A 27,146-nucleotide genomic window follows, 5' to 3' on the forward strand; every position below is an offset into this window, starting at 1 on the left:
GCGTCGGAAGGTGGAGCACGGGCTGCTAGAGGATGGAGAGTTTCTTCTGGATAAGCAGCCTATTGATCATCGGGCCACTTCGAAAGCACGTATTAAGCTGCAGCAGCGGCTCATACCAAAATGAGGCGGGTTATGACATATATAACATGCAACAGTATGATTTATCGTATTTATTTTGGTGTATTTACTGTTACGGCTGGTGCAGAGGTACAAGAAACATTGTTATCAAGTGAATCGTATTTCAAGCGTAAAACACCAAGGCAAAAGAGGTGTGCATATCGTTATTGTCGTGTAGGATATCACAGTACATCATTAACCTAGAAGGCTGTGCTTACAGAGGTACCCCTTAGTCATGAATCTTCTGCATGCCTATGAATTCTGGTTCAGCATACTGGTTTTGAGCTGCTTGGTATGAATCATTTATTACATAGGCAACAACACACTTCACTGCAAATTTTGGTCGTGCAGGAGACAGTGGATATCCACTGGAGCCGTGGCTGCTCACACCAGTGTCAGGGCATCCTGGTGCAAACACTGCAGAAGGGCAGTACAACGCAGCACATGCCTCAATGCGATGTGTTGTGGAACGCTGCATTGGAGTTCTCAAAAGCCACTTCCGGTGCCTTCAAAGGTACCGGACACTCCACTACGAGCCGGAGCGGGCGTTGTTATCATTGCAGCGCGTGCTGCGTTGCACAACATCTGTCTTGAAGAAGCCCTGGGTAGAGACGAAGACGACACTACTGATGACCCTGACAATGGGCCACCTCCTCTTGCCCGGTACTTGGCGAGGACAGGATCCCGCATGACCTACCTGCGTGGTATAGCAATGCGAGACCGTATCATTGGCACAACCCGTCCGCAGAGGCTAGCACACCTGCAGATGGTGCAGCGACAGCAGCAGCGGCAGCAGCAGCGGTAACAGCAGCACCACCGGCAGTAAGCCCTACACAATCTGGCAGCTGTGGCTGCAATGACTCACCGTGCTGGCATGGCGAGTTGTCGCACCCACTCTTGCTAAGGGCAGTGCCATTGCCCTGTGTTAGTGCGTGAGCCCCTGTGTGATATGATGCCCTTGGCCACTGGTAGCCAGTATCCAGCATTTGTAAATTACTTTTTCTTACGTGTGCTTGAAAGCCTCTAGTGGCAAGATATGAAGTGCACAAACCAACTGCTCCTCCACCGACAGTGGTCACCAGTATGCCTTTCAGTGCATCAGCAAGCTTGCCGCAGAGCTCCTGCACTTTCTCCTTCTCAAGTCAAAATACACGCCGAAACAGCTCGTCCAACAAGTGAAATGCATCCTCGTACACCGTCTTTCGCCGTTGCTTACGTTGATCTGCCCATTTAGGCAAACAGTTGCTTGCAGTCACTATGTGTTTGATGAATGTGCACGAGGAAAAAGTGTGGTGTGGAGACTGCTAGGCACCAGTAAAGCGTTTGTTTTTGCACCACGTTTATTCATTGGTCACAATAATTTTTTTCGCCACAGCTGTTCATACCAGTTTCCCAAATATAACACACAGCAGGGAAACAAAAGCATGCAGCATCAACAGTGATTTGCATATGCCTTGTCGAGTGCTGCGCAGAGATTGCACAAGAACAGTTGTATCTTACACTGTGGCCAAACGGGCGAGTTGGCTGTACATTTTTAAGGCGAACAGTGCGAACGACATAGCCGGAAATCAGATGAAACACAGGATGAGCGCTCGTCCTATGTTTTCTTTGCTTGCCGTCTGTCTTACGCGCTGTTTGCCCTTAAAAAAAGCTTCATCTTGACTGCCAGCTTGAATGCTAATAATCACAGGTTTGGCATGTTGTGCATATTTGTAGGTCCGATGTCGCCCTGGTTTGCACTTTGCTGAAACACATTACATAACTCGTGGAATGCACAGCAAGTGCTACACAAGACTGCTCTTCGTAGATTTTACTGGACTAATAAACCATGTTACGTGTACTAGACACACGAGTATCACAAACGATGATGCCAACATGGCTGCGTTTGAAGTTGTAAAGGGACCCACAAACGAGAGCCATTAACATTGTTGCATCATACCTTTAAAGGCGGAGCTCAAGCGTCTCCCAATTTTTTTTTTTGTCTGCATTCAACACCTAGCCGCCGCGGTGGCTGAGTGGTTATGGCGCTCGGCTGCTGGCCCGAAAGACGCGGGTTCGATCCCGGCTGCGGCGGTCGAATTTCGATGAAGGCAAAATTCTAGAGGCCCGCGTACTGTGCGATGTCAGTGCACGTTAAAGAACCCCAGGTGGTCGAAATTTCCGGATCCCTTCACTACGGCGTCTCTCATAGCCAGGGTCGCTTTGGGACGTTAAACCCCCATAAACCAAACCAACCATTCAACACCAGTTAAGAAGTGACTTTGGACGAATGCTGGCAAGCCTCATTTTTCTTCGGGTCTATTGAGCATAGAATATGTTACAATGCACACAATGGACACTGTACGGAAACGCAGGAAAAGTAATGCGAAAAAAACGACTCAGGAACATGCGAACAAATTTAACAGGCACAAAATCGAAGTGTTCAAAATGTATCCAGAATACCCATATTATGATGCCCTTCATAACTACAGTCACTTCAGAACAACTTTGCCCCACATATTGCAATGAAAGAAAACAACCACTAGAAATTGCACCTTGTGCACCTGCCACAGCTGCAGGTAAACATTTGAAAGGAATGGAAAATAAAAGAGTATAGGAGGCTTCCACAATTGGCAGAGCCTAAATTACATAACTGGAAGAAAATGAACAGTGTGAAGCATCCGGCACTGCAGAGCTTACAAGGAATAAAAAAATGATGCTATGGCACAAGGCATAGATGATCTTGGATAAATGAAAAAACAGAAACCTGACAGAGAAGCAAACAATGTAAATAAAAATAAACACACAAAACGGAAATTTTAACATGAAAACTAAAAATAGTTCAATGAGTCTGCAATTGGCAGAGAAGTAAATAATGTTCTTGAATAAATATAAACATATGAAGCTGTTCTTTTATAAATATAAAAACACGCAAATAATGCAAATATAAATAAACAATTCAATGTGGTGCAGGTGGCTCAAGCTGCTTTTGTGAGATTAGCGTCAGTAGGTTCACGTTCCGGATGAGCAGCTCTTGCTGCCCATTTTACGCCTGCACAGCATCTGTCACCTCCCGTATGGCCTCCATGTAAAAATACTTCCAATTACAAATTATTACTGACAACCAATATTGAGATCTCGCTTAAGTTTTATGTAAAATGTCAGGTGCTAGAGATATTTTGGACAAAGTATGGTCGAAGAAAACGCGTGTCAATTTCATACTCAGCTGTCCCAACCACCTCCCACAAGAGGCGTCAAAACAGAAGTAGAGGTGCTCAAAAGAGAGCATTGATATTTATGCTTCAGGTGACGGCTTCGACTCTGCAAAGTGCAGTGTGCGGAGCGAGTACACACCTCCAGCATGCTCTGCTGAAAAGCAGCGTCGTGGCGGTTCCGGGACTCGGTAAGGGAATCCAAATGATGCGATTCATACAGCGTCTGGCGCTGCACCTTTTTGGCCACATCGTCTCGCCGTCGCTTCCCAAGAAGGCTTGGCGTGGCCCGCGGTGAGGGCTGCAGTGGGGGCTCTGGTGTGTGCTGCTGTGAAGGCTGCGGCGAGGGCACCGGTGTAGCTGTCGGGAAAGAAATGTGCTCATCACGTGGTGGAATAAGCAAAAAATTTGGTACAATGTGTTAGAGGACTTGACATAAATATTCAGGACAGTAATCTTGGGCAGCATTGTTGTAGCATCTTTCATGTGCACATTTGCTGGACTGCTAGGAGATATCACAGCCTCACTGCAAGAGAAATAAACATTCTGCACGGCGTGGCAAAGCCAGAGAGAGATAGTTTTGTGTATACTGTAGAATCACTGCCGTATTTTGGCTACTGCTGCAAATGCTGCCAGAGAGTATAGTGCTATTACTTTCAAGCAGCTGCCAGAAAGGGTAGTATGGAGCTTGAATAATGGCAAGCTAACTCACGGTCTGTGGGGCTCAGTGTGTCTTGTCGCAACTTGCTGAGGCTCCCTGTTCATCTCCTCTGCTGTAACAGGGTAAAAGGTTGGGCTGATTGGTACTGTCAAACCATGAAACTAAAAGAGCACTAGCAAAAGAGAAGCAATCAATAATTCTCAACCACTTGTCTATGCATTCCTGCACCTCCGCCGAGACTAAAATACACCACAGATGGAATAAACAGTGCTAGTAAGGCGCAAGGCTCAGACATCATGTTTTAAACGGCCGACCCCTCATTGTTGAGAATCGACGCAAGCTGGTTCCACAGCTCGCGCTTTTCAACAGCTGTGTATGAGTTTGTTAGGTCAGCAGAAGCCCGAGCCAAGAGCGGATGGCTCTCCATAGACTCTATTATGATTAGCTCTTGCTCGCTCGGCATTCTTCGTGCTGGTGCCATTTCGAGACTTTAATTCCCGCTTAGAGAATTGCAGCAGCGAACACAGCGGGGAAAACAAACGGGCAATAGTTTCTGTTCCGATTTTCGAAAGCAGGGAAAAACAGGAAAAAACATTTGCTCTGAGTTCGGGCTAATGTGTTTTTACAGGAACATATGCGTGTGCTGCGCTGCAGCAACTTATAGCACAGCCAGGAACGAACGAAAACAAGCAAAGTTTTTAGTGTGCGCCCAATCGCCTTGCTTGGTTCTTGCTCCTTCCCAACTGAATCATTTGTGCCAGACGTTTATGAGGCCAAAAAAGTTGATTTTATCCAACAAGCCGTGCTTCGTGGACGTCTTGTATTTCCTAAAGCAAAAAGAAACAGAACCCAAATCATATGCTTGGAATATGGCATCTTTAAACCAATAACACAGGCTTAGCTCAAGTTGTCTTCGTCGATTTTCGGGCCCGACGTTTCGTGCAGGTTCCTTTCTGGAGGCCCGTGGCCTTCACTGGCTTCGATAATTGTTATCCGCGCACTTTGGACAACCAAATAGAACCTTGATTTCAGACGACGCGTAAAAAAGCAGGAACTAGCCGTGGGATCAGCTGTTTTCTTGAAGGCCACCATGTTCACTGTTTACATCTGCCAGCGCGCCCTCATGGCAACAAGAGTTACCTACGAAAGCAGTTATTTGCAAAAGTGAATGTTCTTCTTGTCTTGCTTCTTGCCAGTGAGAGTGAAATACACTTTTATGAAAGACTAAAACAATGTTTCTTTTATTCACTGTGTGCTCTTATAAAAAGTTAGCATACGGCACCTTGCCGTTCAAATAGGCCGCTTGTCGTGCAAATAAACTCTTCCGGGGCGGCACCCTACTAGCCATTGGTTGATTCCGCATTCCGTCACGCGTTGACGTCTCGCCTTGTCGTCATGCTGTCGTCATTTTGACGTAACGCTCTACAACTTTAGAGCGAGTTCCGTAATTCGGGCCCTGAACTATAAACTACATAATTGCTGGCAATGTTTCATAAGAGATGTTTGTCTCAATAGCTAAATTTACTCCAATATTTTGACAGTTCTTGAGGTACTTGGAGGAAAAAGAATTTGTCTCAAAGAAGAAGCAGATCGGTGAAGATAAAGGCCTTCACCAAGTCGGACATGGTACACTTGGCCTGTACAACTGGTGGCTGCAATATATAATGCTAGTTACTTTATCCAGTGAAATTTAGTAATGTTTGATACTTCTCTCTGGAACGCAATGACTATGCAAACCTCTATGGCAAGTTGACAGATGATTATCATGGATTTACCGTGTTTGTTACAGACGCATTGTGGAAAACGCCTTTGGCATCCTGACTGCTCGGTGGAGAGTTCTTCTGGGCAGGTTGAACCTCGTGCCTTGTAATGCAGCACTTGCTGTTTTAGCATGCTGTGCTCTGCATAACTTTCCGCGACAAAGAACACACCATATTGTCCGCTGGGCTATGCAGAAGGAGGAGATTATTATGGAAATGTTGTCCCAGGCCAGTGGTGGTCAGACGATGAACCAGGTGCCCTCCTCGACTTGGAACCCACACAGTCAAGGAACCATAAAGCAGCTGCTGCCGAAACCAGAAACATTTTTGCACGATACCTTATGAAAGAAGGTGTTGTACCATGACAGTGGGCACACACCGGGCTTCCAGCACATAAGAAGGTGTAGAAGGTTTTCACACATTTTGGATCTCATCATGCAACCGTGGCCATGCCTATCTTGTTCAATTCTATCATGATTATTTAACAGGTGCTACCATCAATTTACCTATAACTTGATTGGGAGCCTTTGTAATCTATAATACTATTTGTTACTGTTTTCTTGAACTTTGTATTCTTCAAATACATTTCACGCTGGTTGCCACTCTATTTTATGCACTGTGCTTTGTGCCCTTTGATTACCTGTTCTTTGTATAAAATTTGTTTTTTATAGTAATATCCCTTAAAACAAGTGTTCACTGTGCCAGGCGGCGAGGCCTTGTCAGGTGCGTCTGAAGTGCCTTTTGCCTCATCTACCTTGTAGAATGCTCCTCTTGTAATCTTTCTTGTTCATGATATGTACCGACCTTCTACAAAACACAACTACAGAATGCACCTACTGCCACACTTTCAGCTTCAAAAGGGCTTAGTGGTGTACCATATCAAACTGAAACGCAAGACAATGAATAGCATTCGCTCTTTGCTGCTTGCTTTTCTCTCTGCTCTGACACATTGCACTCAGTTCGACGAAAAATTAATTTATTGAATGAAACAAGCTACCTAAGCAGTTGGTGTTGCATACTTTTCAGCAGCACGTAGTGGCATGAGGACAGAGCGTGAAGATATGAAGACAAAACCAGCGCTGAACTTCAACTTCAATTCGGAGAACTGCCAAAACAATGCATACATACTCCCAGAAAAAATAAAATGCCTACCAGGGTTACAATTTTTTTTTGAAACCCTGGTGGGTGTTCTTTTTGTCTCAGCGGGTTTGTATGCAGTGGCTTGGCAATTCTCCGAATTAAGTTGAAGTTCAATGCTTGTTCTGTCTTCGCGTCTTCATGTTCTGTGCTCTTGCTGCTATGTGCAACTGAAAATGTTTGATTTATTGAACTTCACTCCGTTTCGTTAAACGTGTATTTAGAGATGAATTGCCACAGTTCAAGTTCTATTTCTTGTTTGTGTTCTCTCGGGCAATTGCGCAGCTTGTGGGCCACAATTTGGCCGTACAGAGAGGCCTGGTCACTGTCATTCTTGATGAGTAGGTCGATTCTTTACATGTCGTCTTCTAACCGTGCCCTCTCGTCATCCCAGTACTTCCTTTTTGCAGAGCGTTGCACTTGTAGAGGGGTTCCTAGGGTGATCTGTGGGCTGCCGTAGGATGTGCTTGGCTCCGGGCTTTCGGTTCTGTCAAGGACGCAGCTCTCCTGTGACGGTTCTACCAGTGCGTATAGAAAAAAAAATGTAAGTGTAAAACGGAATCACTGCATAGCATTTTATATTATGCCACAGAGTTCAGGAGAGCAAAATGACTCTTCAGAAACTTGCTCTGCTAAGTTTCTCCATATGAACATGCATTCCAGACATGAGCCCACATGAGCAAAGATAAAGTTCGGCCTTGCTGCCTGGACTACATGCAATGGTATTTTCCTCTTCTTAAGACCAGCTTGTTGTGGTGTTTCTAGATGGTCCTTGTGAAAAGCTGGAGCGAATTTTATATCTTTGTGTGGCTTTAGTACTGCCTGGATCTGCTGTATCTATGGACCTTCGGATGTCGTATATACCTTTGCAAATAGGCAGTAAGGAACTTGAATACACGTTCTTACCGTCACAGTCTCTGAACATTCCATTCAGCACCATCTCAGCAGTTTCTACACAGGCTGCTTCGTCTGACTGGTGGCTGCTGGAGAAGGTGCTGAAAAAAAAATATGTTACGTGGGGCTAATAAGTGCATGTTACTTTTTTACACCTTAGCTTTGCGAACATTCCTTCAAGAATGTTTGGAAACAGCAGCTCCAGTACTGTGCTGTGTTTAGGTATCGTTTAGCCTATAGTAGGATACAACTTAAAAAAACAGCAGTTGTTAACACTGGACCACGGTCCGCGGCGTACTGTATTACTCCGCTAGCCAGTCGCATAAGTGAACGAAATCAGCGTTTTAATATTTGACTTTATTAAACAAGCCAGCTATCAAAATTCTACACCTTATAACTTTTTCTCATGTTTAGCTTCTTGTTTAGGTGACAAGAGAAGTTTTAGCAACGGCCTACATTTTTGTCGTGGAGGAATTCTGTGCGCCGGTCCTGAATGTGGGCGGAGCTTCACTGCAGACTTAAGTTGTATCCGACTATAGTCGTCATCCTCACAGTTTCACAGAAGCATAGGTTCAATAGCATGTGATTTTCTCACGATTTTTCAATGCCATTCAAGCCTAAAAGAAGAGCTTGCACTCACTATAGTGTAAAACCTCAAACGGTGAATATATTTTGCCTTATTGTATTTTGTATTTTTGTATTTTTTAACTTTGTATTTTTTAACTGCTTTTACATCAACTGGTTGTTGTCATAGGAATCCCCCCCCCCCCCCCCCCCCCCCCTTACGTAACACTCTGCTAAGGGCCCCGATGAGAAAATAAATGGTTTTGAAAAGTGAACTGTAAGCATCAAGCAATAAAGACATGCTTGCCGATATCCACCTGGTCTTCCAAAAACATGAGCAGGTGGAAATACGGCCATCGCGCCTTCTTCATAGCGTCAGCTCCCGAGCCACTCGGAGCGCCATTCATCCAAGCGCAGTGTTTTTTTTTTTTTTGTAAATGTGTCTCTCAGATTCTTCCACGGCGCCTGGACATTGGAGCCCGCAAGTAGGGTTTAAGAATACCGCATTATTCACCTGAAAGGGTGAAGAGGCAGAGAAAAAAAGCCTCAAGGGCTTGGCCAGCCTTGACCCATGTACACATACAACAGGCGAGAATTGCAGTTACAGATAAAATAAGGCGACATCACACTGATATAAAACAAGTACAAAGTGAGTGATACATTTTAAGAAAATTAAATGCAGCCAAGCTCCTCGTGTAAATGCATAAAATGATCGAAAAGCTCGTGGATCAACATAGTCACTACACCAACATTATTTTCATGTAACATAAGTTTGTGTGGGTAGCCGATGAGCAACCATTTGGTGGCCATAATTGGTCCTAGCCGTTTTCATATGCCATGGTGGATTATGTCTAATATCAGTTTTCCATAGGCTAATGTTTCAAAATGCATGTGCCGAAAGAGCTGTTTATGGAAATGGGTCGAAAACTGTAGACAGAAGAAATCCTCATTATGTGTGCATCATTAGAATGCTTTTTTGTACTTTGGTCGCAGCAAAACAAAACAATACTCACTATAGCTCTACTTCAAGCATATGAATTCTTTTTAGGTTGCTTGCAGTCATGGTGTCCCAAACAAGGTGACAGTACGTTACATGAGAGAAGAGCACTTTGTATCCAAGTTTCACAGATTAAACACAGCTCCTCACCACAATGCCATCAAAAGTGCAAATGCTATCTTGAATATTTCTCGCACCACTTTCAACAATAGCTGTCTCACTAACATGCTGCTAGATGACCTTCGCCTCATCATGTTACCGTCTGAAATATAATGCATTTAGTGCAAAGGTGGTGTACCATATCGAATGCCTAGATGTTTGCGCGTGAACAACTACATGCGGCCGACTAGTGCACCTATGAGTAGGTCTGTTCAGATAGCGCGCGATGCGCCATGGAAGAAAAACCTTTTTGTACCTGCTTTCATTGCTGCACGATTCTCGGGCTTCATCTCTCGCATGTATTTGCGGCTTCGATCGAGTGCCAGAATTGTGTCTGAGAAGCGCGGTACCTCAGATTTCATTCGTTAGCTTAGAGGACCCCCGCTTCAGCATTCTAAACAAGCGTGCTTACCAGCGTATGTTAAAAAATATGCCATGAAAATAAGTGTCGCAGCGCCGTCGCGTGAAGCATGCCGCTGTTTATTAACTGAACCGTCGAATAGTTCCCTCTACAACATGCTTCCGCAGGCACCACCGTGCTTGCTCTGTGTTCAGCGGCGAGCTAGGTTTCCGACCACTGCCAGTACGAAATTCGTTTCTAGTGAGCATAACGAGCGTTGAAAAATTCATAGAAATGTAAACCCGCCTTGTGGGTCGCATCCTAGTTCGGTGACGACTTCGGCCGACGACAAGGCTTTTTCGCTGGTCCTTGTAGTCAGTCCTCGAAGAATCCCACAATATGGGATGCTTTCGAACTTCGCTGATCAATTTGTCGTTATATTCAAGACGAGCTGCCTTGGACGACATGGCCATTTCGATTCAGGTTGATAGCACTCGCGCGCGAAGCACAACACAAGCACACCGTGGAACACAAGAGACCGCGCGGGCGAGAAGATGGAAGTGGCGGAGGCAGTCTGAGCGCCGATTGGCTGCTCCTGCTGGCAGCTTCCGGCGGCCATCGGACGCCGCGCGTCAAAAATCTGGCTTGTCCAGATGGACGGCGCAGGGCGCATTTTTTGACGCCGGGCGTCGAGTGCGCGCCGTCGGGCGAAAAGCGAGGACTTGCCGCCGTGAAATTGTTTCATGCATCTCGCCTCTAAAGGCGTGGGCGATCTTCTCCGGGCGCCGGTCGTCCGTCGCTGCATGGGCGCCCGCAACAACTCGAAGTGTCGATGATTGACGGCTGCAATGAGACCGCGCAGCTCCCTAATTGTGACCTTCAGCTACTGGCCGCCGCACATGTACCACACACGCACACAGACCCCGGCTGCCTGACCGTCTCACAGGTTTAATGGCACTGCAATGAGGCATCGAGCCCGACAGCGAGTTAGTTGGTCGGACAACATGGCAGCGCCGCTGCAAACTTGTGGATTTCAGTGCGGCAAGTTTCCGCGGTAAGCGAAGTGGTGATTTGTGCGCGGAGGGATGTAGAACCAGATTCTGGACAAGCGCAGTTTTTCAATAGAAAATTGTTGATGAACGCAACTTTTTTCGCATATCATAAGACTGCACCGTAGCTATTAGGACTCCGCTAGGACATGGTACGAGAACCACGAGAGCAACCTGTCCACCTGGGAGACATTTCGCCAAAATCTCATAGCTACATTCCCCAACGCAGACCGCCGGGAGAAAGCTGAAGCTGCGCTTCGCTCCCGTAACCAGCGGACTAACGAAAGCGTCCGCATGTATGTAGAGGACATGACGCGCCTCTTCAAGCGTGCTGACCCATCCATGGCGGAGGAGACGAAGCTTCGCCACCTCATGCGCGGGGTCAAGCAGGAACTTTTCGCCGGTCTTGTGCGCAGTCCACCGCGTACTGTTGCCGAATTCCTCACGGAAGCGACTACCATGGAGACGACGCTCCTGCAACGAGACCGGCAATACAATCGGGATGTAAGCACGCTTGGGACCGCTGTTTCTTCGATGCCGCTAGGGAGTGATGCAGCCGTTTTACTGGACCTAATCACGTCGATCGTCAGGGAGGAATTACAAGCCCTCCAGCTGCCTCCCAGCGCGCCGTCTGTTACATCGCTGTCTGAAGTCGTCCGGGACGAGGTGCGCCTAGCAGCACAGCAGCAACAACTGCCTGAGATCCCAAGACAGACTGAGGTCAGACCACCCTATGCATCTGTCCTCTGCCGGGCCCCAACGCCAGGCTACGACGTGAATACCGCGACTAACGCAGCGCAGCAGCCTGGTCTTTCCCGTGTGCCTGCTCGACCAGCTTATCAGCAGCCACGGAAGTGTGAAGTGTGGCGTGCACCGGACCGGCGGCACCTTTGCTACCACTGTGGTGAGGCGGGACATCTTTACAGGGCCTGCCCGTACCGCCGAGTGGGTCTGCGTGGTTTCGCGCCCGACGACCCTTGCCCCCGGAATGGCGAACGACCATTCGAAATTGAAGCTCATCTCTCGGCCCGTCAGAGGCCTGGGACATACGGTCGCTACGATCCTAGGTCATCATCTCCGCTGCGTTACCGTTCCCCAAGCCCTCGCCGAGACGCCGGCTACCCTGAGCGGCGTTCTCCCAGTCCACGGGAAAACTAATTCCAGTGGTCTCCGGAGGCAAGGCCGCTGCTGTCGGGAAAACTGAAGATCCTCCGCGGCCGATATACCGATACGCTGATTCCTCACCGGGGCAGGGTAGCGACAGCATCCGACGCGCTACTTCTGATTTGCGTGTGACGATTGACAGAACTGACACCATCGCTTTACTTGATACTGGGGCTGACTATTCCGTGATGAGCCACACCCTCGCCCAGGAATTGAGAAAAGTTTTGACACCGTGGTTTGGCCCTAGCATTCGCACGGCTGGAGGTCACCTCATTAGTCCGGCCGGAAGGTGCACAGCCCGTGTCGGCATCCGCGGTTTCGTCTACGTGGGTGAATTCGTCGTGTTGAGCGAGTGTTCGAGAGATTTGGTCCTGGTCCTCGACTTTCTACAGGCAAACGGTGCTGTGATCGATCTACACGAGGCGCGAGTCACATTTTCGACGAAGCAAGCCGTGGCGCACAGTAACACAGAAGGCCCAGTAGTCAACGCTCTGCGTATAGTCGAAGACGACGTAATGCTGCCACCACGGTCCAGTGTGCTGGTGTTAATGAGGAACGACTCGTTTCACGACTACGAAGGTATTGCGGACAGTCACCCTTCGCTGTTGCTCGAGAAGGGTGTGGCTATCGCGCGCGGTCTTGTTGAACTGAATGACGGCTGTGCGACAGTTTTTCTGACGAATTTCACGAACGAAATTCAGCACCTCGCCAAGGGAACGGCCGTCGCCTTCCTCGACGACGTGGATAGGTTGCCGAATCTGTGCCCCGTACAGGTTAATCTTCATGACGATGCCGCACCAAGTAACGCCCTTCAGAAGGTTAAAATTAACCCGGAGTTGTCACCTTATCAGAAGAACCTTCTGTCGTCGCTGCTACTTGATTTTAAAGATTGCTTCGCGGCGAGCTCCAAGGTCGGACGTACGCCGGTAGCCAAGCATCGCATTGTCACCGATTCGGCCACGCCACCAGTTTGTCAGCGTCCATACCGCGTTTCGCCTAAAGAGCGCGAAGCTATTAGGACGCAAGTCGATGAAACGCTTGCAGACGACGTTATACAGCCGTCAACAAGTCCGTGGGCGTCGCCGGTGGTCCTGGTGAAAAAGAAAGACAACACGTTGCGATTCTGTGTTGATTACAGGAAACTGAATAATGTTACCAAAAAAGACGTATACCCACTCCCGAGGATCGATGATGCCCTTGACCGACTCCGGGACGCCGGGTTCTTCTCTTCCTTAGATCTGAAAAGCGGATATTGGCAGATCGAGGTGGACGAGCGAGACCGCGAGAAAACGGCTTTCGTGACACCCGACGGTCTGTACGAATTTAAGGTGCTCCTGTTTGGACTTTGCTCCGCTCCGGCCACATTTCAACGCATGATGGACACTGTTTTAGCTGGTTTGAAGTGGCAGACGTGCCTTGTGTACCTGGACGACGTGGTCATCTTTTCGTCTAGCTTCGAACAACACTTGCAGCGATTGCGCATTGTCCTTCAAGCTCTTCAGTCTGCACAACTAACGATCAAGCCAGAGAAATGCCATTTCGCCTTCGAGGAGCTTCGTTTCTTAGGACATGTCAGCGCACGAGGTGTTCTTCCAGACGCCGACAAGACTTCCGCCGTCTCCAGTTTCCCACGCCCAACCGACAAGAAGGCCCTCCTACGTTTTTTGGGCCTCTGCTCGTATTACCGCCGCTTTGTTAAAGATTTTTCTCGCCTAGCTGAGCCATTGACTGCCTTGACTCAAGATGACACACCCTTCGTATGGGGAAGTGCCCAAGACGCAGCCTTCGAGGTACTCCGCTGCCGCCTTCAAAGTCCACCAATACTAGCTCATTTTGACGAGAATGCAGAGACTGATGTCCACACTGACGCCAGCAATGTCGGCCTCGGAGCGATCCTCGTACAGTGGCAGGACGGCGCAGAGCGAGTAATCGCCTACGCGAGCCGCACACTTTCTCGATCGGAACGGAACTATTCGACGACCGAAAAAGAGTGCCTTGCCGTCATCTGGGCTCTGAGTAAGTTTCGACCTTACATCTACGGCCGACCGTTTCGTGTTGTCAGCGATCATCACTCGCTATGCTGGCTGGCCAGCATTCAACACCCTTCTGGCCGGTTGGCCACATGGAGCCTCCGTTTACAGGAGTACGACGTGACGGTCGTCTATCGATGCTGACCGCTACAACCTTGGACGCCGCTACGTTACCTACCACCCAAGCGACTATGTGTGGGTTTGGACGCCCGTTCGTCGTCGCGGGCTGTCCGAAAAGTTACTGCGCCGCTACTTCGGCCCTTACCTTGTTGTCCGCCGCCTCAGCGACGTAACGTACGAAGTTGCACCAGCCTCGCCAGCTCGTTCATCGCACAACGGCAAGCGCAGCGACGTTGTGCATGTGGTGCGAATGAAGCCGTACTACGAGCGACCCCCCGAGAGACTTTCCGGCTGCATGTAGTCATATTCCGTGATGTCAGACTCGTGGTGTACCTCTTGAACACTTTTTCTCCCCGCTATTCGGTCTGGCGGTAACACCGCAATGGGGCGATGCTCCTGAAGAGGGGGCAGTGACACGAGTATTGGAAGTAGAAGAAGAAAGAGATCGCAGCCTCTAGAAGTAGACGACGCTGAAGTGTAGGTCCGTTTTCTCTGGTGCCCTCGTTCAGCCGCTGCAGTTCTTTTTCAGTGTAACAACTGTTACAATATATCTGCGCTCTACAGATTCCACTCGGCACTCTTCCAGATGTCCGCTATTTATTGTCAGAAACGTGCCCCATTGGTTTTATATCGCAGATTTAAATACGTGGAGCGAGTGCATTGAAAATTTTAAAAGCAAGATTTTGTCACACATCGGAAGATTATACCTTTCCTACCAGAGTGTTCAAACAATATCTGACAATATTTCACAGTTGTCTCAGAAGTGATGTCAAAGAAAGCTGGACTTTGGCCATGCGCGGTCGCGTTTCAGAGGAGTACAGACATGAAACTTAGAATGCATGTTTCCTTTTAGTAATGCTGTGTAAGCCATTATTATACATGAATATTGTCATCGCAAAGGCCACTGAATAATTTATGCAACTGAATTTCTGCTGTCATGCTGTTTCTGTCTCGCTAGACGTCAATGTTCAGTAAAGGGTCCCGGGAAGGAAAACTACATCACCGCTGCTTCTTCATGCATTGTCCTTCCCTATATTGGTACAGGCTGCCTTTAGTGTTGTCTTAGAGCAGTGCCCGCGAAGCAAAGGAGTGTTGTGAAGGTAAAAACCGTCTGTCGTTGCCCGTAGCCTCGGGTCGGGAAGGCGTCTGAGGCATATAGAACCGGATAATGCGATGTAATAGCAGTATCACTGTAGCACTAGTAAAATAGTAGTAAGCGCTGTACTGTTGTAAGCAGAGTTATTTAGTAACTAGGAATTGATTAGTAATGAGCAGGACAATCTTATTATGGCTGCGGAAAGCGGCAGCAGCTTGCTCCCCGACAAAGCCCTGCTCTTTGCACTGCTTCGGGAGCAACCCAAACGACGGAACCCACAAGAGCGGCGAACTGCATGCTGCGCACACCGATTGTCCGGCGCCAATCCTATTCCGCACTCTCTCAAAGTCAAGTGAGCTTTTCTTGCCGCAAAGAAAGGTGGCTAAAATTTCGTAAGTAGGACGCCTAAAACGAAAAATCTCCTGGTTCCTTTGTTTATGATAGTCGAGTCTGGATATATCGAACCGCGGATATTTCGAATTACTGGCTATATCGAACACACAGATCATCCCGATTAAAGCACTTGGTACAAGAATAGGAAAGTCGCGGTATATATCGAATTGAAATTTCGTCGCTTTTTCGATATATCGAACTGCACGCCGCGGCCTTCCTAGTGGCTCTTAACGGCCTGCACGTGGAGACGGGTCCACCGCGCGGCACAGGACTGTGAAACCGCGTGATGAGGTGACGGTAAGGTCTGCGCAAGGGTGCCTTAGTACTTAAGCGCTAAATTTATCACGCCACATTGCTGTCATACGGTGAAGCCACCCTGCACTAACCAAGGCAGAGCGGCCGCCTTCCCTTGGCGCGCTTCTCTGCCGAAGGCGTTGCGGACACCAGCTGTACCTTAATTAGGATAGATTACTCTGTTTATAGTCAACGACGTCCTGTAATAGATAGTGGCTACTTACTCAGCACAGTCCGCTGCATCCTCGATGAGAAGCAGTCTAGATCCAGCAATGTATAGAGAGCGATGTGCTCCCAGCACGACGGCGTTGGGCATGTCGCTGCAAAAAGCACGTTACTACTCCGGGTTCAGTGTATTCTCGGCTTTAGGTTAGGGATAAGCTTATCAACTTCCATTTTTATTTATTGAACTATCGGTATATCGATCCTTTTTTTCGATCACTGTGACTTCGATATATCCGGCTTCGATTATTTCAGTAAAAAACGCCTTTTGCAAAACAAGATGTCCAAGTCCCCTCCCCCACCACAAGCAAAAATTTTGCATAAGAAAAACATGCTGCAGTGAATTTTTATAGCGAAAAAAAGCCCAGAAATTCATAGATCAAAATGAGATCCGCCCTCTGCCCCTCTACAACCTCCCTTTCAAAGTGCCCGGAAATTCACCCTCACTCAGCACCTGTGCCCAGTCGACTGCATATTTTTTCACGAACACTGCACAAACAATTCTGCTGATGCACACTTGTCGCATCGCGTGAAGATTGCCTGTGAATTTTCAAATGTGCGATAGCACTACTTCAGGTGCTCAAACTCAACCAACAATCTTGTGGCTTCCCTCACCCTGAGTATGCAGAATTAAAATAAATATTGCCACAACTGGGTTTCCAATCCCGCGGTTGCGCGAACCGATCAGCTTCGATTCCCACTACATGACAGCAGTATGCTATCATATTTTCTTTTTAAATGATATTCATTACAGTGATGCAAAGCTCAATGCACATGAACTATATATATATATATATATATATAGAAAAAGGCTATGAGCAGCACAGCATAAGAGTGGTTGCTACTTGGGTTTAAACTCGCTATGAGCATACAATTACTTTAGATGAAGAATCATTATGAGAAAGTGGCTTTTTGCTGAAGCAAAAGATTCACAATGTCGGTTCATCACGCGCGTTTCCCAGAGGCTGTGTATAGAGTCCAATCGGGGAGAACATGTCTATGATTCATCAACAAATGGCGGTGCAGTGAGATATATACAGAATGCGGTTTTATATTAAGCATTTTTTTCAATATCCGTTACAAGATGTCTCAAAAGAGTATTGCATCTCTGCAATCAATAAAACAATTCTCAATCGTTTCTGGGGCATCAAAAAGGCGGTAATTCACCTGTAGACACAAAAATGCCCTTTTTTTCTAACCATATTTTAACGGGCAATGCCTCGCTATGCAGCTTTTAGAGAAATGTATTGGTACATAGCGAAAGAGGTATTTTACGTGCTCATTTAGTACGTCATATCTTGGTAAACCAAAATATCCAGAGCAGTGCATGGGCAGAGAAAAAAGAATATGAATTGAATCCTTATACAACCGTTTCTTCGACACTATAAAGGCAGGTCACTGAACACAGAAACATACAAGCAGGAAACGAACAGCCGAATACACCGCATGCATTATGCCTCAGAAACATGAACTAAATTGACTTGCAAGAACGCAAGAACTTTTGGTTGTGTCGTGTCACACACAACCTTGAAACGTGAGGCTATTTGTCGGACATACGGGATGACTAAACCAAGGCCGGCAGCGCTTACAGGCAGGAAGTTTATCACGCCTCAAAGATTCAAAAGACGAATCCCACACAAAAGTGGAAAAAACTCAGTTAAAAGGCGGGATATATATAGTCTTGTGCAATGAATAATTTGAAGTACATACTAAATTTCGGTGGCGAGAAACAGATTATATGCGGTCAGCCTGCCAAAAATAGACAGACCATGGGGGACAAAAGCCTGAGTACAGCGCTGAAGAGTTGGCACACGGTCTTTCCAGTAATATGCGCTGCGGTTATAGGTACTCAAAGGGACGCCAAGATACTTGGGTGGTCTAGGTGTCTATTGCATACCAGCATATAAAGTAGGTGTCGATCCCCACATTCCAAACCAGAGACCGCAACTCTTAGAACGATTAATTCGAGCTCGTGACACTGAACCAAAATCCTCCGTTAAACCAGTCACCTCATCGATGCTTGGCTTATCAGCGCAGAGAAACATGAGGTTATGTGCATAAGCTAATACATACAGTTCGTGACCCATTATACGGAAACCACTGACTGCTCTACTCTTTATAACACTTATTCAAGGTGCCTCAAGTATAGTGCGAACAGCTAGGAGCGGGGACAGTGGGCAACCTTGTTTCGCAGGTGACTGAATGTAGACTGGTTGAGAGAGAAAGCAATTTACAATCAAGCGCGTGGAACAGTTTCTGTAACAAAGGCGCATCCGAGAAGACAGAATTGAGCCAACACTGACATGATTTAAAAGAGAAAAATAAATGAATGGCACACTAGATCGAACGCCTTGTCCAAGTAAATTTGCAGCAGTGCTAGTTGTTCATGAGTGTCACTGTAATACTGCAACTCCGTGCGCGCAACATGTACGTTAGCTGTATCGATCGTCCCCTCAAGCCACTTGTTAGAAGCGGTTCAATCAAAGTAGGCATTGCAAGCTGCAGCCGATTTGTAGGTACTTTTGCTAAAATCTTTTAATCAACATTAGATAGCGTTATAGTTTCTTGGATTACGACAATATGGTTTTGGTTAATGACAGTGGCAAAAATCACACACCAATACCGGTCTCAAAAATTTGGAGGACTGTGGATAGAACACATTCACATGTCTTATAAAATCCCCTGAGAGGCCTTCAGGTCCCGGGGTTTTCGAAAGCGGCAATCGATCATAGCCAGCCATCATGCCAACATGAATCTCATCATGTTCAGCCAACATGAACATCATCAACCGTGCTAGAAGTGGCAGAAAAAAAGAGAAGTGCAGTGGTCTTGCAAACTCAGTAACTAGTACATCTGTACTTGTCACCAGGGCGCCACCACAGTAGAAACTAGAGACTCGCTCGGCAGCCACGCGGAGACGCTCATCAAAACAAGGCCTGTCTAATGGGCTCCTCAGAGTGCAAAGCACGATTGCTGCGGGATCGCACACAGGCCGCCAGAAAGCGTTAGGCATTGAACTATTGAAGGTGACAGTTAACAGTTGCAATTTTCTCTGTGTACAAGCCTGCAGCCTCACATTCAAGGTCGTGCAAATTATAAAGACTCTGAGACAACCGTTTCTCCTCACCATGCTTAAAATAAGACCTCGTGCAGCCGATCCTAACAGTTAAGCCATGAACTTCTTGCTTAAACGTCTCCCAACCGGCACACAAGGGGACTTGTATGGTCAAGAAAGATTTCAAAGGTGTCCTGATCCACTGCTCTAAATCTTCCTCGTTTAGCAGTGAAGAATTAAGCTTCTCTAGTACCCACTGCGCCTGAAACATGGGACGGCCACATCCTCTAATCCGCGCAGTGATGACCATGGCGTAATGGAAGAAAGAAACAGGCATGACATAGCATTAAATTTGCCGTTTAAGGACATCTGTGGAAACGTAAACCCGATCCAAATGTGAATGTGATGCTCTTGTAATATATGTGAAGGAGGACGACAATCCTGCCTCAAGTAGTCCAGCGCATTCAGTAGTAGGTGATAAAATACCATGCCTCTCATCTCCGTTTTTGATAAACCCTCTATACGGTCGCTTGGGTCGAATACGGAGTTAAAGTCGCCTATCAATTCCAGATGCCGGTCACAGTATAGAAGCTTCGCAATATTCTGAAAGAAGGCTGCTTCTTGCACCCGATTATTGGAATCATATGCGTTGATGAACTTCCACGATTCGACATGCAGCCGAAAATTACAATATATCAAGCGCCCTGCTGTGTCAACCTGATGCATAAAGTCAGAATCAGAGAGACTCTTTTTGAATAATGGAAAGCAACCAGCCGAAAGGCCCACCCAGCGCGACACACATACGATGCAATGTGTTCAGAAGGGCCGCAGTGCTACCTCTGTATCCAGCTCACTTTACGTCTTAGTCCCTCGGAGAGCGAAAATGTCTGGCCGACTGCCGAAAAATAATAGGCGCAACTGTACCTCTTTCTGCTAAGACCGGATCCCAAAGATGTTGAGTGTTGCGATGACCAACTGCTGGACGTTCGCCGTGTTGAACAACTGGACTTAAGCATTCGAAACTTCTGGCGCCAATCCGAAAGGTGAGACTTCCTTAGAGCAGACACCCTTTCACCTCTACCTGAAGCGCCGAGATTTCTTGCTCTTCGACTTTCGCCGGCGCTTGGTATACGGACGGTGTCTCATGGGAGGAGGCAAAACTCGGCGACACACCATGCCTCGAGGCCACACTTGGAATTGGCGCCTCCACGCCACAATCACAGAAACAACTGAGAGGATGGCGATCAGCTGCCTCTATGGCACATCCAGCAGTCGCATCAGGAATTTTAGCAGTGCAGGGATTCGGCGACGCACCGGCTCACGCACAGCGCAGGCACCCGCACCAAGTCATAATTGACGCTATGTATTTCCACTGTGCGTTCCGCCACGCATTGACGAACAGAGGTGCGCATTTGACCTAAAAAATCTCGACCTCACGTCAACCTCAAAAAAAAAATTGCCGACCTCACTCAACCTCAACCTCATCAATTGAGGTTGAGGTCTTCTGAGACGTCCTCACCTCACTTTTCCTGAGGGCACTGGCGACCTCACTCAACCTCACCTCAACCTCAAATTTTGAGGTTGATGTCGGCTGCTTGACCTCAGAAAACAAACAAACAAAAACAAAAGGCGCTTAAGAAGTTTTGCAGTTAAAATCAATTTTGAGAATCCTGTGAGACAGGAAAGCCAGAATGGTGATGGCATTATTTAATAAGGCGTGTACAGACACTATTTATGTGCACGCATTAGAAAAAGCTTATAATCTGAGATGAACCCTCGGATAGTTTATGGCCTGCGGACAGGGGTGTCCCTTACGCGGTTACTGTGCCAGTACGTCGGAGGGTACTTTTTCATTAACTTTGCTTCAAGAACTATTTGTAAGCTTATCAGTGTCAATATTCAGCAACCTTCTTCTCGTATACGTGTTGGTATTGGAAGCCTCTCGCTCATTCACGCACGAACCGGCAATTGACAAACACAGACCTTCTGCACCATCTACCAGAAATTGGGAGGAGGGGGAAGGTATTCACGATACTGTTCTTTGACTTGAGAATAGTTAGCAAATGTAAAGAAACTGGTCGCCGATGTACTTTTCCATGTGACGGCTACGCGGACGCATATCAGGGTATTAATATTTTATAGCTCTATCCGGCATAGCGAGAGGACTCAGCGAAAGTAAAAATTTTGCCACCCAGAAAAAGCTCTTTTCCGTCCACTGTACGCTGCCTTCGGAAACACTTAACAAGGTGCGACTGTAGTAGACCAACAGAGGGAGCGTTGTATTTATGTCTGTGTCGACGCGAGCGACTTCTTTTATTTATGCGAAAGCATTAGACGGCTCAGTTTCAAGGTCATATCCGCAAAGAGTGTCCGCAAGAAACGGCACCATGTGACGTCACGAGCCGACGAGTCACGCGACGAAAACGTCACATTAATATTATTAATTTAATTAGGTAACTAAGGCTAACTTCTATAATTAGTAGTGGCACCGAATGAGTGTAACGTCATATCAGATCACGTGACAATGATGTAATGTCACATCATACCAGGTACCCACCCACCCCCTCCCACCCACATTTGAAGATCCATATGGATCCCACATTACTCCCACGCGTGCATGACGCATTACAGGGTGCCCACAACCCGGTCCACATTAAAGACATTCGGAATGTCCAGCAGGTAAACGCGCCAGTTCTCATGTATGACATACTGCAAAGATCATGCAAAGACACATTCCTTTGACTCTCGATATGATGGCGATGATGATGATGCTAAAAGTGTATTCTTATGAGCCCGAGGAAGTATGATATGCCACTACCAAATTAAAAGTTGCCAGAATATTGATTAAATATTGCACATTACCCAGCAACCTAAAACAATTATGCTGCGATAAAAGCAGGAATACCTGCAGCTAATAATAAATGATGCTGATGTTGATGTTCTCGGGAGGCCAAGGCCCTCTCACGTTTCCGCCACTGCCCTCCAGCTGGCGGTGGTATTGGTTTCGAAATACTGGCAATTCTCCGATGACTCCGTGATCTCGCGGCACTTTGGAAGAATGGGCTAGGTTACGTCTTTCAACACTGCCGAATATTAAAATCACACAGGTCAAAACAAGTGGCCTCGAGCGCAGAGCGTGAGCCACTCTGTCTGCCAAGTGCACCATGGCGCTCCGCTTAAATTTCGCCGCAGCGAAATCATTTTCGAGCTCCCCCCGCCCCCCCCCCCCCGGACAAAAAAAAAGAAGAAAGCACCACCTAAATACTCATACACCTGAACAGAATTCTGGGTACCATTTCCTTCACCAGTTTGAGACAAGGTGCTTTAAGTCAATCACTTGTCTTCTTTAAAACTGAACTAATCAATGCTGCGCCGGCATCCTCGACGTTTTTTACCCGCGAGCACCGCGCGAGCGTTCCGCGAAGCCGTTTAAGGTGAACGATGGGTCTCTGCAAAATAGTTAAAGGAAAGATATGCCTAGTCGTCGGCAAGGCATGCCGCCAACCTAACGGATCCATACGAGAAAAGAAAAAAACAAAGCGAATGATGGAAAAATTACAGAAGAATTCGCACTCTAAAAAGAGAAGCGAACAACAGTGTGCTCCATTAAGAGTCATATTAGAAGGTATGAAACAGACTCAGCAGCACAGCACCAGCACGTAATCAGTTCTGTTCACACGTCTTTATATTAAAAAAAACTAAAATGAATCAGCTACCATATCAGTATGTATTTATTTAGTTTTGCATTTTTTACCGCTATAACATCGCTATGCTGGTACGTTCGCCACGTGCTGCGGTGTTTCGGCATAATATATGAATTTCCGAGAAGGAACAAGGAACAGAAGACAAAAACCAAGTTATTCGGAAGGATATAATAGTGAAATTATTTATGCATCTGCTTGCATTACGAAACGGGAATATAGAGAAGTAGTGTGAGAATCGAAAGGGGCAGACACCGATCAAAACCTTCGAAGGTGTTATACAGGTTTTTCTGGCTTCGTGCTTTTTCATGAAATCTGCAGGCGTACTTGCTAGGAACTGCCTGAATCACATTCTCTCGCCAGTGCCGACTGCTCCAGTTTCTGTTAAGTCACCGTGTAGTGTACAGCAGGATCCCCTTTGATCGACTGCAAGGCAACAGCCGTAGAGTCAGCGCCGGCAACGAGCATGAAAACGAAGCAGTCTTGCTTTGGGCCATCTGCGCTGCGACGAATTTATTGCGCCGCCGCTGTGGCTCGGTGGTTATGGCGCCCGGCTGCTGGCTCAAAAAACGCGGGTTTCATCCCGATCGCGGCGGTCAAATTTCGATGGAGGCGAAATTGTAGAGGCCCGTGTACTGTACGATGTCAGTGCGCGGTAAACAACCCCAGGTGGTCGAAATTTGCGGAGCCCTTCACTACGGCGTCCCTCATAGCCTGAGTCGCTTTGAGACGAAACCCCATAAACCAAACCATAAACGTTTCCCTGCGAATTCTTCACCTATAAGAATAGGCCTGGTAGCTTAGTTTTAAAACGTGACTGGTACAGCGCGCCACTTATGCGCCACCGACAACAGAAACAAATTCACACATCGCACCACGCCTATCCGTGCGCAAATCGAAGCCCACAGAGATTAATTTAGATGCTCATTTATCTAGACAGTTTTCACTGCTTAAAAACGGAATTACCCAACTTTTGAGCAACATTTCAGCGTGCGAATATTGTTGAGATTAGTTGCGAATAGTGCGAAATGCACTGCCGGCTAAGTATTGAGCATGAGAATGCCAGGCTGTGCAAGGCCTCCAACGCTCGCCGTAAGCACCGGAACTTGTCTGGCAACAGGGCGGAAGCTAAATTCTAATCAGACATTTCAGAAGGGAAAGCCGAAATTAAGACAAGCCCAGCTTTTTGGGACATGCCCGTTTAGTTCGGAAAACTGCCACCACGGGCCGCACAACCCTGAACACCTCCTTCCTCTTTTTTTTTCTCTTTCCTGGCTCGCATAGACCCACTCAGGCAGACGGGAAGGCACACAGCGGCGGGGTTGGGCGGTGGGGCTAACCATTGTCAGGATTAGCTTCCACACCGTGGGAGGATGCGGGAGCCGGAGGGGCTTCTGTGGGCGAAAGAAAACTATCAATGCGGCGTGAAGCCTTCTGTGCGCCTGAAGAATGCATGCTCAATAGTAGGATATTCAGAAAGACGGCCAGTGAGGAGAGAAACTAGGGACAGGAAAGGCACGATGGTTGAAGGGTTTGTTATGGGTGGGGCAGGTGAGGACGATGTGTAGATTGAAAACGCTGACAAGACAGCAGGATTTGAGAAGGATGCGAGAATGCTGTCCGTGTTTGTTCTTGACGAGTTATAAGGTAGAGAAGAGATACATCCAGGGAGAAACAGGATGCAGTTACAAACAGTGTGCCATATCTCACCAGCGCCGTATCTTTTCGCTGTCATACCAACTAGCCCAAACTGCCACTTTAGTGAACTCCAGGATTTTGACTCGTGATTAGAAGCCGAACTGAAATTTATAAAAAAGGAATAAATAATCAAGGACGCCGAAAGCAGGTACATAAGATGCTTGGAGAAGATTTTTTTTGCGGTGAACGCAATGGAATGCATCCAAAATGATTATATCAACAACCTTTTGGGGAGTTGCTAGATGCCGTCTAAATTTTGTAATTGCTGCCGCCTCTCTTTCCGGCGGATAAGCGAACCAGCCCTTTTATATCGGCGTAATGCTATTTAGTGTTTTCAGAAACGCATCGAACTCCTCATCACCACGATAATGGTTTAGCGCCTTATTTCACGAAAACTAGCGCCTCTAAATTTTCTTTTCTTTTCCAAGGACGGTTATCGACTGGAATGCTCTCCCTGAGAGTGTGATATCCGTTGGTCACTTTCTCAAGGCCTTTCATGATGTATTTTAGATAATGCAGACGCACCTTCTTCAGTTTCATTGTAGCGAGAGCTACCCTGCGCTACCTAGTCGAGCATCTTGTCGTGAGCCTGTGAGGCCGATAGTGCGCATGCGCGAAACCAGAGAGGAGCAGCACGTGCGCGGCGCATGACTTCATTTTCTTTCGCTTACGGCGCGGTTCGGGCATCCACCGAGATATGTGAGAAGGTCGAGAGATGTGTAAGTTCCGTTCTTTAAAACCAATTTCCATTTCATTTTCCTTCCCTTACTGCCGCGGTTCGGGTGTCGGTCTCTACGTGGGTTTCAATACTGTGTTACTTTGCCGATCATCGGGCACTGTTTATCTCTGTCAAAACAATTGAATAAATGAACAATGTGTTTCACCGAATACTTCCTCAACGCTTAACATTTTAGTCACAACAACAAGCTCGACAGCATGCGTAACAAGGGGGGAACTGCAGCTCTCGCTACGTATATCCTGGTACAGCTGAGCTAAGCCACTGCCATTTTTTTATCGTGCATGCTTTTACCCGCGATGAACACATCCTAGGTGTACGGGCGGAGCGCCTACGCGCGCGGGCGTGCGCTGGAGCCTGTCTACGCCTGCGCTCAGGCGCTTGCGCGCGCGTCTGAACCAGGGTCCGGTTTACAACAATAGGACGAGCGCGGGGCTCTGGGTGACTTTTTTTTCATGGCTTGGAGCCACTGAGGTGTTGACGCTGCGCCCGCTAGAGCGTCCCGATTATGTTCGGCTGCGGCGGAGCGCGCCTTGCAGTTCGGTTACAAGCCGACCGATGGCGCCGATGTCAGCGGGCCCAGTTCAGATAAGTTTTCAGATGCCTGTATATAAGGAATGTTGACACGAAATGGAGAAAGGGAACTAGAAAATTGACAAGCAAATATCTGGACAGCAGTAGGGGGGCAAATCAGCAATTATCGGGTAAGAAAAAGGTTAAAGAAACAGAGAGAGCTCTGTGGAAAACAGGGATGCTGACGAAATCAGCACTCGGAACATGCAGGATTTTTAAGCAGGAAATTGCCAAAGAAAATATCTATGATAATTGCAGGGGAAGCTCTTTGTTGTCTGAGGCCAGGACGGGAGTTTTGCGGACAAATACCTCTGTTACACGGCTGGCTTAACCGCGGTTATTCTTAACCGAGGTTACCGAGCTTAACCACGTTTAGCGCCAACCACGGTTTACTGCTGTTACACACCGGCTAGTGGCGGCAGTTATTAGTCACTAGCGCCCTCTAGGGTGAAACAATAAAAATGACGCGACGATTGGCAAAAAAGTCGCAATTGTCTAATGAGAGCGGCATTTTCGCCACGTTGCTTTTTAAACATGATTACTTAAAACAAAATGCACTTTGCGGCGTGCAGAAGCCTTGCGTGAAATATTTTCCAGCCTACGCCTGCTCCGGTAGATTGGCGGCAGGCTAAAAGAGTTTGTAAACATTGGTGCCACTCTCATTTTTTCTCGAAACCTCCCGTGGAATGCGCTCATTCATCCGCTGCGTTGCCCGTGCTCCCTACTGCTGCGGTTATAGTGCCTAGAATATACTGTATATTCTAGGCACTATACTGCGGTGTTGTGTGTAGCATCGGCCATGCACATAGTGCTGCATGAGCAATAATTGCTTTGACCAGGCCAGTCGTCAATGAAAGCGGCGAAGATGAGGCATTCTGGACGTTCTTCATGTCTATGCAAGCAAGGCTGCAACAGCGGCCAATCCGGGAGCGCGAAGTTTTCGCTGAAGGGAAAAGACTTAACATAGAGCGAAGACGAGCAGAAAGGCGCCGTAAACAACTCATGGTGATCACTGCGCGAGTCGCTTCGCGTGACAGGTGCCTACGGGCTTATCCACGAGGTCCGTCATGGTGGGAATCAACCCAGCCTCACCTCTCGGACGACGACTTTAGAGGACATCTCAGAATGAACAGACACACATTCAATTATGCGGTGAGCGTTTGTAAGTGCATTAGGCGTGCTGACATAAACGTGC

The sequence above is a fragment of the Amblyomma americanum genome, chromosome 1, assembly GCF_052857255.1.
Source record: "Amblyomma americanum isolate KBUSLIRL-KWMA chromosome 1, ASM5285725v1, whole genome shotgun sequence".
NCBI lineage: Eukaryota > Metazoa > Arthropoda > Arachnida > Ixodida > Ixodidae > Amblyomma > Amblyomma americanum.